Here is a 19,968-nt window from a genome sequence, read left to right on the forward strand (position 1 = left end):
CAATGAGTGTTATTGTACATATATTTTGGTTGTCATATATGTCTTCATCTTTGGAGGAATGTATGAGTAAGAATGAAATTACTGTGTTATGGGGAAGTTATATGTTTAGCTTTTGAATTGATTTAGTGCCCAAGAGCATTCCAAAATGATTTTAGCAATATGCACTTAGGTCAATATGCAAGTGTTCTATTTGCTCCACATCCTTAACAACACATTTATTATATGTCTAATAGATACTTATTTTTCAGTGCTATAAGGATACTATTGTACTATCTTCTGGATTTTACAATATTTGTACAGAAATCAACAAACATATTACTATTGTTTTCTTGAAAGAACTGTTTCTTAATTCTCTACTTTGAAGATTGTACCTTTGTTTTTGTGTTGAACTGATGTGTATTTAGATGTTTGTTTTGGTTTGGATTATCATTTTTTTCAAATTTATTCTGTTAGTGGTTTTCTGGTCTATGAAAATCTAGGATATAGTGTTTTTAACAGTTTGGGGAGATTATCTGGTATTATCTCTGTAAGTGTGGCATTTAATCCAATTCATCCATCCTTCCTTTCTTGAATTTAAATTTCCAGCCATGGTAGATAGCAAACATTGTCACAATTTTTTTTCTCATCCATGTAGTCATACCTTTTTTTCAAGGGGAATTTGTTGATCTGTTCAAGAGGTTAAGTCTGTTTCTCCACTCCTTAAATCTTGTCTTGGCTATTTGAATGGCTTTGGGTATTGGGTAATTAAGGTGCAAACACATTATTGAGAAACACTTGAGCATTGGAATTTTCCTTCTCATATATGGTTAGAGCCCTGAAACTATCATGTGAATTAATTTCAGTTAACCTTCTGGAGAAGGAAATTCCAGGAAAAGGAGAAATGAGATGCCACAGCCAATTGGTTATCTTGTAGCCTGTCATAGTCCTAACATGGGAAACTATTGTTGATTGTGTAACCATGAACTGACCCACCAGATGACACCAGATACATGAACTCATATCCAGGATAGAAGAATCAAGTTTGCTCAAACCCAAGAAAACATTCAGTCAACCAACAGAATTGTAACAAGTCAACCTACAAAATTGTGAAGAGATAATAAATGATTGCTTCAAACCACTAAATATTGCTACAGTAAATTAGCCAGTAAAAGTAAATTTCTCTCCAATCCATAGGTTTTTATACTCTTTGCTTTCTCTTTAATTATTTTTCTATCTGTAATTCACTTTGTTTTATACTGAAGTATTTGTGAGTTCACTCATCTTCCTTTTTCTACGTCAGTTGTTAAACCTCACCCAATAATTTTATTTTTATTTTGTTAATGAGAAGGGAAAGGAGGGAGAAAGACAGGAAAAGAAACATCAATATGTGGTTGCCTCTTGTGTGCCCCCTACTGGGCACCTGGACTGCAACCCAGGCTTGTGCCCTAGACTGGGAATGAAACCTGCGATCCTTTGGTTTGCAGGCCAGAATGCAATCCACTGAGCCACACCAGCCAGGGCCACCCAATAATTTTTTAAATTCAGATATTGAACACTAACTTTAGAATGTACATTTATTTATATATTTCTAAAAATATGTTAAAATCCTCCATATATCTCATTTATTTTTCCATCTTATCTATCTATATCAGTGTTGATATTTTAGTTATTGCCAATAACTCTAAATCTGTACCATGTCAGGGTCTGCTTCACTTCTTTATTGTTTCTTTTTAGTATTAGTCACAAATTTTGCATCTTGCATACATATAATTTTAAATAATACTTTATCATAAAAGACCTATATAAATATGGATAACCCATAAAGGTCCCCCCTTTCCTCCCCTAGAAAACAGAGTGAGAGGGATGATAATCTCTATTAAATCAGAAATAATTCAATGACAGAAATGAGTCCCACTTTTAGTAAAAAGTTTAGTAAAAATCCTGCCCGTTCACTTTCTGCTTTGTTAGCCTCCCAGCTTGTAAAGGTTTAAAGCTGGAAAATGTCATGAAGGGAAACTGATTGTGTGTTTGATGAAGGATATTTCTTTTTCACCTCATCAGGGTGACTTTGGCTTTTATCTTCTCCCTCTTCTGACTCCCCCAAATTTAAAATAGTCACATAAGGATAACCAGCCTTTGTTAGTGGCTCTTTCATTTCCAATCCCTGTACCGGTCCTGTAACATAGCAACAATGATAATTGTTATGATGGGTACATAGTGTTTTTAAGGAAGAAGAATTTTTCCCACTGTCAGCGTCAAGTATTCTACTTAAACAGAAATTAGTTTTCTGATATATCTGTTTTCTTTTTTTTAAGATTTTATTTATTTATTTTTAGAAAGGGAAGGGAGGGAGAAAGAGAGAGACAGAGAGAGAGAAACATCAATGTGCGGTTGCTGGGGGCCATGGCCTGCAACCTAGGCATGTGCCCTGACTTGGAATCGAACCTGCAATGCCTGGTTTGCAGTCCAAGCTCAATCCACTGAGCTACACCAGCCAGGGCTCAAACAAAGCATATATATCTGTTTTCTTTAATGGTATATCAAACACTTCCCTACTGGGAAAGATAAATGCATAGCAAGGTATGTAGGTAGACAAATAAATAGAGATGTTTTATTCACCATATATTCAATTATCTCATATCCCTCCTCCTGTTCTTTAAAAATACTTGATCTTAGAATTTATGTAGTCTCCTCTTTTTAATTTTTTTTTATTGTTCAATTAGGGTTGTCCCAATTTCCCCCATTACTCTCTTCCCCCTACCCTCCCCCACCTACCACATTCAATCCTCCTCCTCCCCATTGTCTTTGTTCACAGGTCCTTTATACATGTTCCTTGACAACCCTTCCCTTTCTTTCTCCCATTACCCACCTCCCACCTTCCCTCTGGTTACTGTCAGTTTGTTTTTTATTTCCATCTTCCTGGTTCTATCTCCTCCTGATTTCTTCATTTTTATTGAATTGTCTATGCATTTTTTCCTCATAAAGTTGACACCCTGAGGGAGATCCAAAATGACTGCGGAGTAGCTGGAAGCTCCATCCACTTGCTCCCAGACCCAGACCAATCTTCTAACTAAACCACAGAGCAATCAACTTGAGAATCCTGCTGAGAGTGAGAGCATGTGTGAATGAGTTTGTACACAGAAGAGTGTGTGGGGCATGTGTGTGAGTGGGCAAGAGCCTGCCTGCCTGCAGGGAAGTCGGGAGCAGGTGGCCTGGGCTCTACTGGTAGAGCAGCTCCCAATTCCGCTGCCAAGCCTGGCACTTCTGGCTGTGAAGATTTGGAGTAGGAGCCATTTTGAGAAATTTAAAATATCCTCATTGGGAAGAAGCCTCAAGAGTGCCTACACCTAGGAACCCAGACACATCTTTGTGCCCTCCACCTCAGGCAGGGCTATGTACCCTGCCTCCACCAGGAGCCAGGATTCTGGTACTTTGGTACTTATTGGGGAGGGGGCTGTCGCCTCCCTAATCCCAGGCACCAGGGGAACTGCATACAGGGCAGAATCTGACTGAGGAGGCTGCAGATCAGCTCAGGAGCCACAAACTCTGTGAGTGGAGAGATATGGCTGGGGCACTGCTGGCTGCAGAGAGCAGGCCTGCCTGAGGCTGATACTCACTGGAGGTAATGGGGAGAGCACCCCTCCACCACCCCATGCTATAATGTTGCTGCTGGACTTTTCACAGAACCATTTGGGAAAAATCAGAAAGAAACTTTGTCTAAAACTTTCAGAGGTCTGGCAGGTTGTGATCAGCCCTGACTGAGACTTTTTGTACTTTTGCGGGAGTGTGAGTATATGTAAAAGAGGCCCCCTAGGGCTTGGTGCTGCAATGGAGAGGCACATAGAAACTCTTTTAAAATAGAAGCTGAGGTGAGAATCAAGACTCAGCAAGGACCCTGTGCTCATGTCTGCCTGCACCCAAGCATAGAGCCTTGCCAACAAAGAAACCAGTGATGGTGTCATGCTGGATGGACTGTGGGCACAACCCAGCAAGGCTGGCCAGTAGGGTGTCATGCAGAGTGGAGAGTTTGGGCCTGAGTCTCCTGCAAGAGTGGTAGGATGGGGACTGGACAGCCAGGAGCTGAACACCTGAGATTTGCTGCAGCCAGGCAGGTCTCCTCACTGACAGGCAAAACCAGCCCCCACCTGTGGGATTACAGGCTCTGCAAAAAAATAAGGCCAGGCTCAGGGGCCCCTGCTGGGCCCATATTCTCAGGGAAAGAAGGAAAAGCTCTGAAAGGCCGCTGTGTACCAGACACTATGAGCTACACTGTCCTTGGGCTCTGACCCCCTGAAATCAGCAGAGCACAGAGATATCTTCCATCTGCTCGAATCCCAGAACCTGTCTGGCCTTGAAAGATCATAGCACATGCAACAAGGGGTGTTTGGGGCCCTACCCAGACTTGGTGCTTAGACAGAGATGTTTGAGCCAAGCAGGAAAGAGCTGCCCCTTTTATACAGATTGGCTTCTCAGAGGAAATGGAAAGGTAATTGACCAGAAACCATACATTATTGGAAAGAATCTGGGACAGACCAAGACATGTGGTGAGGTGGTGGGGAAACACTCCCATCACCTTTCTTGAAGATGGAACAGCACCCCAGGGGGTAACCTTGGGTTCCCACTCCCCCAATCACACCAGAAGCCCATTCTGGAGGCAGGTGGAGGAGGTACATGGCTGTCCTCTTGAGTCATTAAATGAACCACTCCTGGGCCCTGGGGTAAAGGAAAACTGGCAGGGCAGAACAGTGACAACAATCCAAGCCTGAAGGTGATAGTCATAGACTGTGGATCACTTGCAGTCTCGAACAGGTTGCCTAGGCCCAGACTAGGATACCATCTGACATCACCAGGGGGCAGATCCAGAAAAAGAAAATAGTGAAAACAGTGTTTGCCACTACTCTGCTGAGATAAATTCCACCACAGTCTTCTTCATTATTTGCATTATTTTCTCTCCTGAATAGCTTTTAACATTTATTTCTTTTCCTTCAATTTTGTTCCCATTATTTTACTAATTTTTAAAAAAATTTAGTTAATTTTAAATCTCATATACTGCTCCTTCTTTCTCTTACTCCATTTTGCCTTCTTCCTTCCTCTTCTTAATTTTGCTTTAAAATGTTTTTCTTTTCCTACGACTTATTTCTGTTCTGCACTCTTACTATTTCTCTCCCAGCCTCTCAAAACCATTTTTCTTATCACTAGGTATGTCATTTTTCTTGTCATATTTTTTCCCATTCTTAAAATACTCTTATTTTCTTTCCATTGGTTAACCTTTGCTCCTTGGTTGTTGATATGGTGGTAATTATTGCATTTCTTCAATGTTACTCCTAGATCTACATTATTTTTTATTTTGAATCTCAAATTTACTGTGCCCCTTTCCTACGCTTTTTGTCTTCTTCCAGACTTTTCTTTTCTTTTCTTTTTGGTTTTAAATTTTACTTTATTCATCTATTAGCTTGGTTTTCATTCTTAACTCTTATTACTTCTTCTCCCTTTACCCTCTAAAAATCATTTTTCTTTCCTTTATCTCATAAGCTATTTTTCTTTCTTTTTTACTTCTTATTTCCACTCCACCTTTATTAATCTTTGCTCATTTATCACTGATATTGTTGTGGTGTATATATTTTTTCCAGTTCGGTTCCTATCTTTTTCACTATTTAATTTTTTTTAAGAGTCATACAATATTCTTTCATTCTATTACTCCATTTTGCTTTCTTTCCCCCTCTTTTAAATTTACAATGTAAATTCTATTTTCTTTCTTCACCTTGTTCATCATTCACTATTCTTATTATTTCTTCTGCCTCTACCCTTTCAAAATTATTTTTCTTTCAGTTGGTCATCTCATAGTCATTTTCCTTTCTTATAATATCCTTAATATCTTTACAACTTTATTAATATATTCTAATTTGCTGTTGATAGTGTGATCGTGGATGGGGGTTATTTTTTTGGCTGTGGGTTTTGATTCTTGGGTTGTTTTGTTTTATTCTGGCAGCACCTGTATAACAGCATACACGATGTGGTGGGTGGTGTGACTCTCAGTCAGCCAGCTGGAGGGAAGAGTCCACCAAAGAATGACCCACAACAACTAAAACCCAATTATAACAAGAGAGCCCACATAAAATGCATAAAGGGCAACCCAAGAGTAGCCAGCTCAGGACATGAAGGAGACTGTACCACTGAGTCCCACAGGTGTCCTAATAGAAGGCCACTCTATGAGGACAGAGAGTCAAGGCAAATCAATACAATACAGAGAAGCAAACAAAAAGAGCCACTTAAAATAGGGAGATAAAGAAACAGCCCCTAATTGAAAAGAAAAGAGGAATCCTCAGAAATGTGGATGAATGAAATTTAAATGAAATGAAATGAAATTGAGACAAGCAATCATTCAGACATAGAGCTCAAAATAATGCTTCAAAGAATGGTCACAGAGCTCAATGAGAACTACAGGGAACATATTGAGAAATATATCAGCATGAAAAAGCATATAGAAACTATCAGTAAAAGCCAGGTGTAAATGAAGAATACAATATCTGAAATGAAAACTACACTAGAAGGAATTTTAAAAAGCAGGTCTAGATGAAGAAAAGGATAGAATCAGAGAGTTGTAAGATAAGGTAGAAAGAAAAACTCCCAGATTCCCCCACCTAAAAAAAAGAAAGTAAAAAGACTCAGAAAGGACTAACATAGTGTAAGGAAGCTACAGGACAACATAAACATAATAATAGTCATACCATGGGGATTCCAGAAGGAGAAGAGGAGCAAAGTATAGAAAACCTGTTTGAGAAAATAATGACAGAAAACTTCCCTAACTTGGTGAGGTAAAAAATCAGGCAAGACCAGGAAGCACAGAGGGTGCCAATAAAGAGTAATGCAAAGAGGCCCAGTACAAGCCAAATCATAATTAAAATGGCATAATTTACAGGCAAAGAGAAAATCTAAAGGCAGCAATGGACAAGCAGCTAGTAACATACAGGAGAGCTCTGAAAAAATTATCAGCTGATTATTCAACAGAAAAACTACAAGTCAGAAGAGACTGGCAACAACTATTCCAAGTAATGTAAAGCAAACACCTGCAACCAAGACTAGTCTACTCAGCAGGTCTCTCATTTAAAATGGAAGGTGAAATAAGGAGTTTCCCAGACCAAGAAAAAAAAAGTCTAAAAGAATACATCTCCATCAAACCAGCATTGCAAGAGATGCTAAAGGGACTGCTTTAAGAAAATGAACAAAAAAGTATGAAAGAGAGAGGACATACGTACAAAGGGGAAAATTGACAATCAGTGAGTACCTATCAAAGTAACCTTAAATGTAAACAGATTAATGATCCAATCAAAAGACTTAGTGTAGTTAATAGATAAGAAAACATCACCTGCATATATGCTGTCTACAAGAGACCTACCTCAAAACAAAAGATCTATACAAACTGAAATAAAGGGATGGGAAAAGTATTCCAAGTAGTGTACCAAAAAAGATGAGATAGCAAAACCTTTACCAGACAAAATAGACTTCAAAACAAAAGTCATAACAAGAGACAAAGAAGGTCATTTCATAATACTTAAAGGAGTCGTCTAGCAAGAGGATACAACCTTAGTAAATATACATGTACCCAATATAAGAACACCTAAATATATATGAAAAAAGTTGGAGGACTTCAAGAAAGATACAGACAGCAACACAGTCATTATAAGGGATTTTAACAACCCACTGTCAACAATGGATACATCTTCCAAACAAAGAATTAACATGAAAATTAAGGCACTGAATGACACTGGAGAACAAATGAACTTAATTAGCATGTACAGAACTTTTCACCCCAAAGAAGCAAAATATAAATTCTTTTCAAATGCACATGGAACATTTTCAAAAATAGACCACAAGGTAGTTCACAAAACAAGCCTCAACAAACTCAAGAAATTTGAAATCACATCAAGCATCTTCTTGTATCACAATGGCTTGAAATTAGAAACAAACCTCAAGGAAAAAAAATGCAAATGCAATCAAATACATGCAGACTGAATAACAGGCATTTAAGCAATGAATGGGTTAACAATAAGATTTAGGAAAAAATAAAAAAGTACGTGGAAATAAATAAAAATGAACACAAAACCTAGGGTACACAGTGAAGGCAGTCTTAAGAGGGAAACTCATAGCAATACAGGACTACCTAAAGAAGATAAAAAAGTTTCAAATAAACCACCTAACTCTACATCTACAAGAATTAGAGGATAAACAACAAACAGAGCGCAGAGAGAGAAGAAGGAAGGAAATGCTCAAGATAAGAGCAGAACTGAATGAACAGAGACTAAAAGAGCAGAACTGAATGAATAGAGACTAAAAGAACAATTCAAAGGATCAATGAATCCAAGAGTTGTTTCTTTGAAAAGATAAACAAAATAGACAAACCTTTAACCAGACTCATCAAAAAATAGGAGAGGATCCAAATAAATAAAATAAGCAATGAAAAAAGAGAAGTTAAAACCAACACTACAGAAATCCAAAGGATTGTAAGAAATTACTATGGACAACTATATGCCAAGAAAGTGGAGAACCTGAGCAAAATGGGCAGATTTCTAGAAATGTACAACTGTCTAAACTGAATCAAGAAGAAGCAGAAAGCCTGACTAGATCAATAACAACTAGTGAAATTGAAGCATTAATTTAAAAAGCTCTTCACTCACAATAGTCCTGGACCAGATTTTACCAAATATTTCTAGAGGAAGAAACTTCTGTCCTTCTCAAACAATTCCAAAAAATCCAAGAAGAAAAAAGACTCCCAAACTCTTTTACAGGGCCAGTATTATCCCAAATCTCAAATCAGGTAAAGACACAACAAAGAAAGAAAATGACAGGTCAATTTCTCTGATGAACATAAATGCTAAAATCCTCAACAAAATATTGGCAATCCAGATCCAGCAACACATTCAAAAGATCATACACCATGATCAAGTGGAATTCATCCCAGGGATGCAAGGATGGTACAATATTCACAAATCAATACGTGTACTACATCACATAAACAAAATGAAAGACAAAAATCACATGATCATATAAATAGATGATGAAAAACATTTGGTAAAGTCCAGAACCCACTTATCATAAAAAACATTCAGTGAAGTAGGAATAAAATGATCATACATCAATATAATATAGACCGTATTTGAGAAAATTACGGCCAACATCATACTCAATGGTCAAAAACTAAAAGCTTTCCCCTTAACAGCAGGCACAAGACAAGGTTGTCCACTTTCACCACTCTTATTCAGCATACTACTTAGTAGTTCTAGCCACAGTGATCCAACAAGAAAAAAGATATAAAAGGTACCCAAGGAAATGAGAAAATAAGAGTCATTATTTGCAGATGACATGATACTGTAGTAGAAAGTGCTATAGTCTTCAGCAAAAACTGCTCAACCTAGTAAGTGAATTTGGCAAAATAACAGGGTACAAAGTCAATATTCAGTAAGTCAGGGCATTCATACATCAACAGTGAAATATCCGAAAGTGAAACTAGGAAAAATGTCCAGTTTACTATAGCAAGAAGAAAAAGTAGCTAGGAATAAAACTAACAAAGGAGGTAAAAGAAAACTATAGAACATTGAAGAAAGGAAGTAAGAAAGACACCAACAAATGGAAGTATATACCGTGTTCATGTATTAGAGGAATTAACATCATGAAAATGTCATACAACCCAAAGCAATCCATAGATTCAATGTAATACCTATTAAAATATCTATGGCACATTGCACAGATCTAGAATAAGTATTTAAAAAAATATATGGAACCAAAGAAGACTCTGAATAGCCTCAACAATCTTGAAAAAGATGAACAAAGTTGGAGGGAATCACAATACCAGATATTAAACTATACTACAAGGTCACTGTAATCAAAAAGAGTTTCTACTGGCATAAGAATAGGCACATAAATCAGTGGAACAGTCTATAGAACCCAGAAATAAACCCGTGTTTCTATGGTCAATTAATATTTGGCAAAGGGGACATGAGCATAGAATGGAGTAAAAATGGCCTCTTCAATAAATGGTGTTGGAAAAAATTGGACTGATTTACGGAAAAAAAAAAAGGAAATTAGACCATCAACATATACCATACACCAGAATAAACCCAAAATGGATAAGAGACTTAAATATAAAATGTGAAAACATAAAAGTCCTAGAAGAAAATATAGAAGTAAAATTTTAGATACCCTAGTAGCAATATTTTTGTGGGTATACTTTTTAAGGCAAGGGAAATAAGGGAAACAGTAAGCAAGTGAGACTACATCAAATTAAAAATCTCCTGCACAGCTAAAGAAACTATCATAAAAAAGATAAGGGAATTGACCATGTGGGAAAACATATTTGCCAATGATACCTCAGACAAGGGTTTGTTCTCCACAGTATCTTAAGAATTCATATGACTCAACACCAGGAAGACAAACAATCCTGTTAACAATGTGTAAAGGACCTGAATAGACACTTCTCCAAGGAGCACACAGTAAAGGGTATTCAACATCACTAAGCCATCAGAGAGATGCAAATTAAAAATACAATGAGATATCACCTCTCACTGGCTAGAATGGGTATCATTAATAATTCAAGAAACAAAAAGCGCTGGTGAGGATGTAGAGAAAAGGGAACCCTAGTGCACTATGGGTGGGAATGCACTGGTGCAGCCACTGTGGAAAATAGTATGTAATGTCTTCAAAAAATTAAAAATAGAACTGCCTTTGACCCAGTGATTCCACTCCTGGGAACACATACTAAGAATCCTGAAACACTAATCCAAAAGAACTTTTACACCACTGTGTACATAGCAGTGCTGTTTACAATAGCCAAGTGCTGGAAAAAGCATAAGTGCTCATCACTAGATGAGTGTACCAAAAAATTGTGGTGCATTTACCCAGCAGAGTACTGTGAAGCAGAAATAAAGAAGGAACTCCTACTTTCTGTGACAGCATGAATGGAAGTGGAAAATATTATTCTACATGAAATAAACCAGTTGGTGAAAGACAAATACCATATGATCTCACCTACAAGAGAATCATAATAAACAAAACAAAAAATTGAGCAAAATAGAACCAGGGACGTGGAAATGAGGAATAGATTGACAGTGAGCAGAGGAGAGGGTGGAGGGGAATAAGGGTGGAAAGAAGTAGAACAGGCTAGTCAAGAAACATGTATGAATGACTCATGAACATGGACAACAGTGTGGGGTATGACTGTGGGTGGGGGGGGGGTTGAGTTGGGCAGAGGCAGGCAAAGAGGGAAAAATTAGCACAACTGTAATAGAATAACAACAAAATATTCAATAAAAAGAAAGGCTGTATAAAACTTAAAGCAATGAATGAATAAGACAAAATTTTATAAAAGCCAAAATGAAGTTGTCACATTTATCCAGTTTTAGCAATCATCTTTAAACACACTTTAAATTTATTACATCTATTAAGAAATCAGATTACAGTCTTATGGGAGCTCCCGTGTAGGTAACTAACGGCTATTCTTTTGCTGCTTTTAAGATTCTCTCTTTGTCTTTAAACTTTGGCATTGTAATTATGATGTATCTAGGTTGGACTTCTTTGAGATCACTTTGTTAGGCACTCCCTGTGCTTCCTTGACTTAAATGTCTATTTTCTTTACAAAGCTAGGGAAATTTTCTGTCATTATTTGTTTTTAATTTCAATATCTTCTGTTTTCCTTCTGACACTCCCTGATGTGAATGTTGGTATATTTGAAGTGTCCTGGAGCTTCCTTACATTGTCCTCACTTTTTCTGGATTCTCTTTTTCTTTTTCATATTCTGATTGGATGTTTTACTTCCTTATATTTTAAATAGCTGATCTGATTCTCAGCTTTATCAACTCTACTGTTGATTCCCTTTAAATTATTATTAATTTCAGTGTTTCCTTCCTTTCTGATTGGTTCTTTTTCATGGTTTCCATGTGCTTTTTTATGCTCTTGAAGTTCTAAGTTCATTGAGCATCCTTGTAACCAGTGTTTTAAAATCTGTATCTAGTATATTTCTGGTCTCCATTTTGTTTAGTTGTTTTTCTGGAATTTTGTTTTGTTTTTTTTTTCACTTAGGACATATTTCTTTGTTTCCTCATTTTGGCAGCCTCACTGTGTTTGTTTTTATGAATAAAGTAGAGCTTCTATGTCTCCCAAGTTGGTAGATCGGCCTTATGTAGTAGATGTTTGGTAGGGTCCAGCGGCACAGCCTCTGTAATCACCCAAACAGAAAATTCACAATCCATATGGGATTAGAAAGAAGTATTCAGAGTGGTGAGAAACAAGCACCTACAACCAAGATTACTGTACCCATCAAAGATATTGTTTAGAATTAAAGGACATATAAATAGCCTACCAGACAAGAAAATGCTAAAGAAGTTTATCACCACCAAACAAGTTATATTATATAACTTGTTATATTATATAGCATTAATAATATAATATATTATAATATAATATAATATAATATAATATAATATAATATAATAATGCTATTATATAGCATTTTAAAGAGTCTTATTTAAGAAAAAAAGATCAGACATATGAATGATAAAATGACAATGAATACATATCTATCAATAAATGAATCTAAAAACCAAACAAAACAAATGAACAAGCAGAACAGGAACAGACTCATAGATACAGAAAACATTTTGATGGTTGCCAGATGGGATAGAGGTAGGAGGATGAATGAAAAAGTTAAAGGAATTAAGAAGTACATATTGGTTGTTACAGAATAGTCATCGGCATATAAATCACAGCATAGGGAATATAGTCAATAATATTCAAACATATATGTATGATGTCTGATGGGTATGGGATTTACTAAAATGATCACTTAGTAAGTTGTATAATGTCTAATCACTGGGGTATACTCATGAAACTAACATAATAAAAATGTTAAGTAATCATCTCTAGCTTAATCTCTTTTGTTATTTCTCTTCTTTTTCTTAATCGTTGTGCAAGTACAGTTTTCTGTACCCCCATCCCAGCCTACCCCCCCTTTAATAAAAAGAAGGCAAATTTTTATTAAATACCCCACCTGGTTCTGTTGCTTGTTTCTCAAATTTGAGCTACCCATGAATTAGATAGACTTGTTAAAAGGTAGTTGTTGCCTGTATTTAACTAACCCATGCTGTTACTCTAGAATTTTCAAAAATAAATAAATAAATTTAGAAGCAGCAGTGAGGTTTCAAGTTCAGTGAGGAGACCAGCAAGCAAATTATTTTAAAACTCAATGTTCATACCAAATACCTCATTCATCCACTGAAAAATGCTTATTAGCACTTACCTTGTAAATGTCATTATAAGCAAGGCTGATACATCAGTAAACAAAACATATCTAATTTTTTTTCTTGAGAAGTTTACATTGAATCTGAATAGATAATAAAGAATAAACAGAATAAATAGCGAATACATATACAACATAAACATACTATGTAATGTTAGAACAAGATTATAGTACATGATAAGCATACTATACAAAGTTAGAACATTATAGAAGATAAATAAGCATGCAAAGGAGGATTGGAATTACTATCATGCTCCGGTTGAGCCTCAATAAAAAAAAGAACTAAAATTAAAGCAAAGAGTTAAAGTAGATAAATGAGGAGTATACCAGATATGTTTCTACCAAAAAAACAAAAACAATAGATTTGGTATACCCTAATCTTGAGAGAAAGGTAGAGACAGAGAAGAAACCAGTGTGTGTGTGCATGTGTGTGTGTGCATATATGTGTTTATAAAATCCCCCTTGTTCATGGGTTTATGAATGCATATATATTCATGAATATATGTATATATTATTCACAGATGTGTATGTGTATAATCCTCATTATTCATGGATTCCATATTTGCAAATAAATAATTATGGCACTTTTGTGATCATTCACAGACATGCATAGAACAGTGAAAAATTTGAGTCACCCAACACACATGTTCCTAGCTAAAGGCAAACAAAGCAACACTTAGAATTCTTGTTTTACCTCTCAAGCTATAAACAAGTCTACTTTTCATGGTCTATACAGTACCACTTTCCCCTCACCCTCATTTTTGGGATTTTTTGTTAGTGATTTAACTGTTTAAAATGATCTGTAGTATTAAGGCACTATTTAGTTTTCCCTAGTATAAAAAGTCTGTGATCTACTTTGTTGAAAAATATATGTGTTGGATAATTTGTATTTGAGAATGAGTTATAGTGCTATTTTCTCTAAATTCAGTGTTAATAAACCAACTATATATATTAAATAAGGCATCTTTAAACAGGAATGCACATAAAATAAGGTTATGTGTTGATCAGTTGATCAAAGCTTTGTAACTAGAACTAACCCTTTATCTTCACTAGAAACAATGGTCCAGTATTCATTAATTCTAATAGAATATCACTGCCATCAGTAACAAGAACCAAATATATAGTCCTGACTGGTGTGGTTCAGTGGGTTGGGCATCATCCTGCAAACTGAGTGGTCACTGGTTCAATTTCTGGTCAGGGCACATGACTGGGTTGCAGGCCAGGGCCTGGACTGGGGATGAGTGAGAGTCAACTGGTTGATGTTTCTCTTTTGCATCCATGTTTCTCTCCTTCTCTTTCTCCCTAGCTTCTCCTCACTATAAAAATAAATAAAATCTTTTTTATAAAGAATTAAATATATGTAACATATAGCATGTTATATAATATATAGGGGGACACACAAAAACCAGAACCTAATTATTTTAAAAATGTGTATTCTTACATGTTTAAACTTCAGTCACCTTCAAGTCATCTCCATTTGATGCAATACACCTATTGAGAATTTTTTCCACTGCTCAAAACAGATTATATATATAAACAGAAGATAATATCTTCTGTTATTACTTATATATATGTAATATCTCTCTCCATATATATATATAGGTATATGCATACATATCTATATATGGAGAGAGAGATTTGTTGCAAGAAATTGGCTTACACATTCAGGCAGGAGCTGGTGCTTCAGGCAAAGGCAGAATTTCTTCTTCTTTAGGAAAACCTCAGTTCTGCTGTTAATGCCTTTCAACTGATTTGATCAGGTACACTCAGATTATCGAGGATAATCTTTACTTAAAGTCATTGACTTTATATATTAAATACATCTACAAATTCCATCACAGCAACACTTAGATTAGTGTTTGATTGAAAAACAGTACTATAGACTAAGATGTTAACACATCAAACTGACCATGATGAGTCGTAAATCTGAAGATATTTGGAAAAGAGTATTCTAGATAAAAAACAGCCAGTGAGCCCTTTTAAATAATTTTGGTTTTGTCCCGATAGAGAACTTTTCTCCCCTCAGATACTATTGCTTAAGATAATACATTAATCGCAGTTTTGAAAAAAAAAGAGGGGGAGGAATGAGTTTACTCTAAAGAAATGAAAATGTATTTTATCATTTTTAAATAGAAGGGGCTAGGATATGATCCTAGGATCAATGATCCAGGATCAATGTGGCTATGTGGAGGATAGACTGAAGGATAGCAAGGGCCGAAACGAACACATTAATAAGAGACTTTTATCAAGGTGGTAGAAGTGATACTAAGAAATGATCAAACTCTGAAAATAATATGTAATTAGCAGCAAGATCGAGGAAGAGTGTATGGAAGGGAGTAGTAAAAATGGTTCCATAATTTTCATATGAGTGACTAGACAGTTGCCTTTAACTAAGTTGTGAAAGGTTCTGAGTAAAGATGGTTTAGATTGAAGAAGAAATTAGAGGTGAATCTTTGGTATGTCTTCTAGATAACTAAAATGGGGATGTTGAGAGGGCAGTTGGTGTGTCTAGATTTAAGTATGCTTAATTTGATGCAAGTTTTGGAGTCTTCAACTTATATTTGGTGTTTTAATCCATGAAACTGAGTTAGCAGAATGAGAAGGAGGAAAAGGAGAAGAAGAAAAAGAAGGAGGAGTGGGCATCATCACTGGAGAAAAGCCAAGGATGTGGGGCTATCCAGAAGGCGGGTGATGACAGTTTCTGGGAAGAGAGAATGAGCGAGTGTTCAGATTCTGCTAATAGTAAATTTTGGATAAGCCATTGTTTACTGGATTTAAAAATGTAGATGTTATTGGTGACAGTGAAAAGATAGAGACTAAAATCTTATTGAAATGGTTTTTCAGAGATAATAAATAGCAAGAGACTAGGTATTTTATACAAAGGTGTAAACAACTCCATGAGTCTGCTGTAGAATACACAATATATTTGGAAATATAAAGAACAGATTTGATTATTGGTTGAGGGGGATAATCTCTTTCCTAGACAGACTCAATTTTTCATATCTGGATGCAGGTCTTTTAATATGCCATATAGCTCAGCAAACTTTTTTTGCTCATATAGTTCTGGATAACTAGAGTTATCTCCATATTTAAAAAATGTTCTTACCTGCCCAATTCCATCTTGTTAAATCTATCTTATTAATAAATTCTCTCCTAAGTGTGCTTACATAATTCTCTTTTTTGTTCATCTAAATTTCATATTTGGTTAAATATATACTTTTCTTAGCATTCAATCATATTTTTATCTATATGCTAATTTTTGTTACTCTTCTTATTTCTGCCAGACTGAAGGCTATTGGAAGATAGAAAATTTTTCTTTCTCATCATTGCAATCTTAGCACCTAGCAAGATGACTTGCATAGAGTAGGTTTTAAAAGAGGTTTGCAAGAGAAATGAATAAAAAATGATAGTTTTTATTTGTTGAATGAATAACAACTCCAAAAAGGGCAAAAAATTGGCATAAAATTTAGTATTTAATTAAACTTTATATGGATAATATTAAAATGTTGAGCTTAAAAAACATTCAACCCTTGTTTTTAAGATTTTCATTGTTCAATTAATTTGCTCTATTTCATTTTCTATGAATATATTCATTTTGATTCTTTTGCCTTTTTGCATTTATATAGTCATATTTAACTCAGACCCTCATTCAATTTGTCATTACAAGAAGTAGCTTTATGGTATAATGAACAACCTCATTTCCTGCAATTTTTAAAATAAGTTAACACTTAAACTAAAATTCATTTGTATGATTTATTAATAACCATGCTTCTTTAAATAATTTATTACAGCATCTTTGCAGATGGTATAAAATGAATATCCAATAATTATAATAATTTTTTACATCACATAAAATATTTAAGTAAATTTTTAAAATATATGAAAAACCTGAAAACCTAGCAATATAGATTATTTTGCTTGTTTAAAAACACAAAATTAGTACAGCGGGACCCTGTCAAAACATGTTTCATTATACATTGTTATGTAAATCAATTTTCGTTTGGTTTCTAGCAATAGAAGCAGACTATGGCTAGCTGAAGCTAAAAGCAACATTTATTACAAAAACAAAACAAAACAGAGAAGCTGGAACTCATGACAGGAAGGAAGTGTGATCTTCATCACATAAAACTGGGCTTTCTCACTAGAACACAATCATATATGATTTACCTTTAAAAATATCCAAGATTTAAATTCTGAGAGGATAACATCTCATTAGCCTAACCTGCATCATCAAGTAGTTATAGACAAGTAGCAAATATTGACCATTTAAAGCTTACCTTTATGTGTCAGGAGTAGCTCCCAGAACAGCAGAAATCAGTAACAGCTCAAAAGCCACTCTCAGAGACACAATTAAAAATGTCTTCAAGATTCTTTTTAATTGTAAAATGCATTTATTCCCCCATTGATGTTTTAATGAGTTTCTCCTTATTTATCCATTTTTTCACTTATTCTATCATACATGAAACAACTTATGCATATAGACAGCATCATTTACTTGAATAGGCATTACAGATAGAGGTAAATGATAAAGTTCTTACCTTTGAGGAGTTTTTAGTTGCATATGTGTGAAAATATGTAAACAAACATTTACAAAACATTATATTAAAATTTGTGCAAGTTATTGGACAAAAACAGAGAAGGAAGTAAATTTTTTGAGGTATACTTTTAACTGTCAAAAAACATAAAATCTCAAATTTGTCCAATGCTGGACACCAAGTAGCCTGAAGGTACTAATCATTTTCAAATCATTTATAAGACTTGGGAGAGTGATCTGAAGTGAAAAGTTTGAAATCCCATTATCATTCCATAAGCATCCTGGTCTTGGAAAAAACATTTGATGGCACTTCTTCAGTTCTACAAAATGATAAACAGCAGAATATCACTGGAGTTTAAATATTTTTGAGGAAGAAATTCTTCACTCCCTGCTGTTTACAAGAAAACACCGTCTACAAATAACACATTACATTAGCTGTCCTCTTTATCATAAAGCCATGTTGAATTTCGTAACATTTATAAAAAGATACCAGCTGATTGCAAGATGAGCGTTACCCTTGAGCAAATTATGAACACATTTATTTCAGTCTTATGCGTTTGAATCTAATTTTCTGGTAATATCAAAAGTGTTCATAGAATTAATTTCCTGTCAGTTCAGCAGTATTCAAGTGAATATTTTATGATTTTGCATTAGCTGTATTTGTCTAGAGTTGTGACATGATCGAGTCATTCTCTGAGGGAAACACATTAATAATTAAACTCTGTCCAATGTGGAGTGCTAAAGATGACAGCATAATTGTACATTTCCAGAGACCATTTCACAAGGCAGAGGAGGATTGCCCTGCCACCATTTAAATGTCAATTTAGAATTTCTTTCTAAACTAAAACAGAGCTTCAGAAAGAAATGGGAGGGGTGATGTCAGATTGGGAAACTGTTCTCTTTACTCTCTCTTTATTTTAGAATCTGAGCTAAATGCAAATAGCCCCCTTCATCCTTTTCTTCTCTTGCTGAATAAACTGTCAGAAGTTATTTCTTTTGGCAATATAACATCATCAATGGTCTTTGAAACAGGACTCTTGAAATGATAAATACTACCTGCATAGATTATCACCATAGGAAATAGTGCAGCTGACATAAGAAACCCTGATTTCTTATATTTCAGTCTTTTTTAACTTAGGTAAATTCAGCAATAATTTAAGATTTTAATCTACTTCCCAAACAGCTGTGGATGAATCACTATATGTGTCCTTATTTATGTTCTCTATTCTGACTGTTAAAATGAACGTATTGGATTGTTAGAAGTGGGATTTTAAAAAATTTCTTAGAAAACTGTACTTGAACAATGATTAAAATAAAAAAAAATTTCTTAGGCATGTATACTATACATGTTAAAACTCAGATCTGTGTTTCCTACCTAGACAAACTATGGTTAAGAGTTGTGACCGGAGAAAACTTAAAATTGAATTCAACAGAAACTATGACTAGAGGCATAGAAAAACCCCAAAATAATTTAAGTCGAAGCCTGCTGTTGAACAGAGGGCCTAGCAGCACCCCCTCAATGAACTTCATTTTTTTTCAGACACAGACATTCTTTAGCAATAATAGATATTTTCTCATTATTTAATATTAGCTGAACAATTACAGCCTTTAAAAATCCCACTTCCTGAAATTTTCCTAAAGAAATAATACCAGGCGATTTAACCACAATGTAGTTTCTGGAAACACTGTTTATAAAAGGAAAAAATGAAATTAATTTAGTTCAGTGACTAAAAATAAGAGACTTGTTAAATACATCATGATGTATTTATTTCATTAAAATTCTAATGCTGCAACTAAAAACCTTCAATGACTAGGAAACTGTTTATTCATCTATTTTATTCATTGATTTATTCATTTGTGCCACAAATATTCATTAAATGCTTATTAAGTGCTAGGCAGTATTCTTGATTTTGGAGATGGAAGAGTGAAGGGAAAAATAGCTCCAGTTTCCTGAGGCTAGCATTCTAGAATGGAGAGTCTGACAATAACCACATGAGGACATAATGTGCCAGAATGTATTAAAAGATATAAAGAAGAATTAAGTAAATTAAGGAATAGATTGGAGGATAGAGTTATTCAGCTGAGTGACCAATGAATAAGACCTTGGAGAGTTAACAGGCTGGACCTCAAGATATTTGGTGAAAGAGAATCTTCAGATTAATGACTA

The sequence above is a fragment of the Phyllostomus discolor genome, chromosome 5 (genome assembly GCF_004126475.2).
Source record: "Phyllostomus discolor isolate MPI-MPIP mPhyDis1 chromosome 5, mPhyDis1.pri.v3, whole genome shotgun sequence".
In the NCBI taxonomy this organism is placed as follows: Eukaryota; Metazoa; Chordata; class Mammalia; order Chiroptera; family Phyllostomidae; genus Phyllostomus; species Phyllostomus discolor.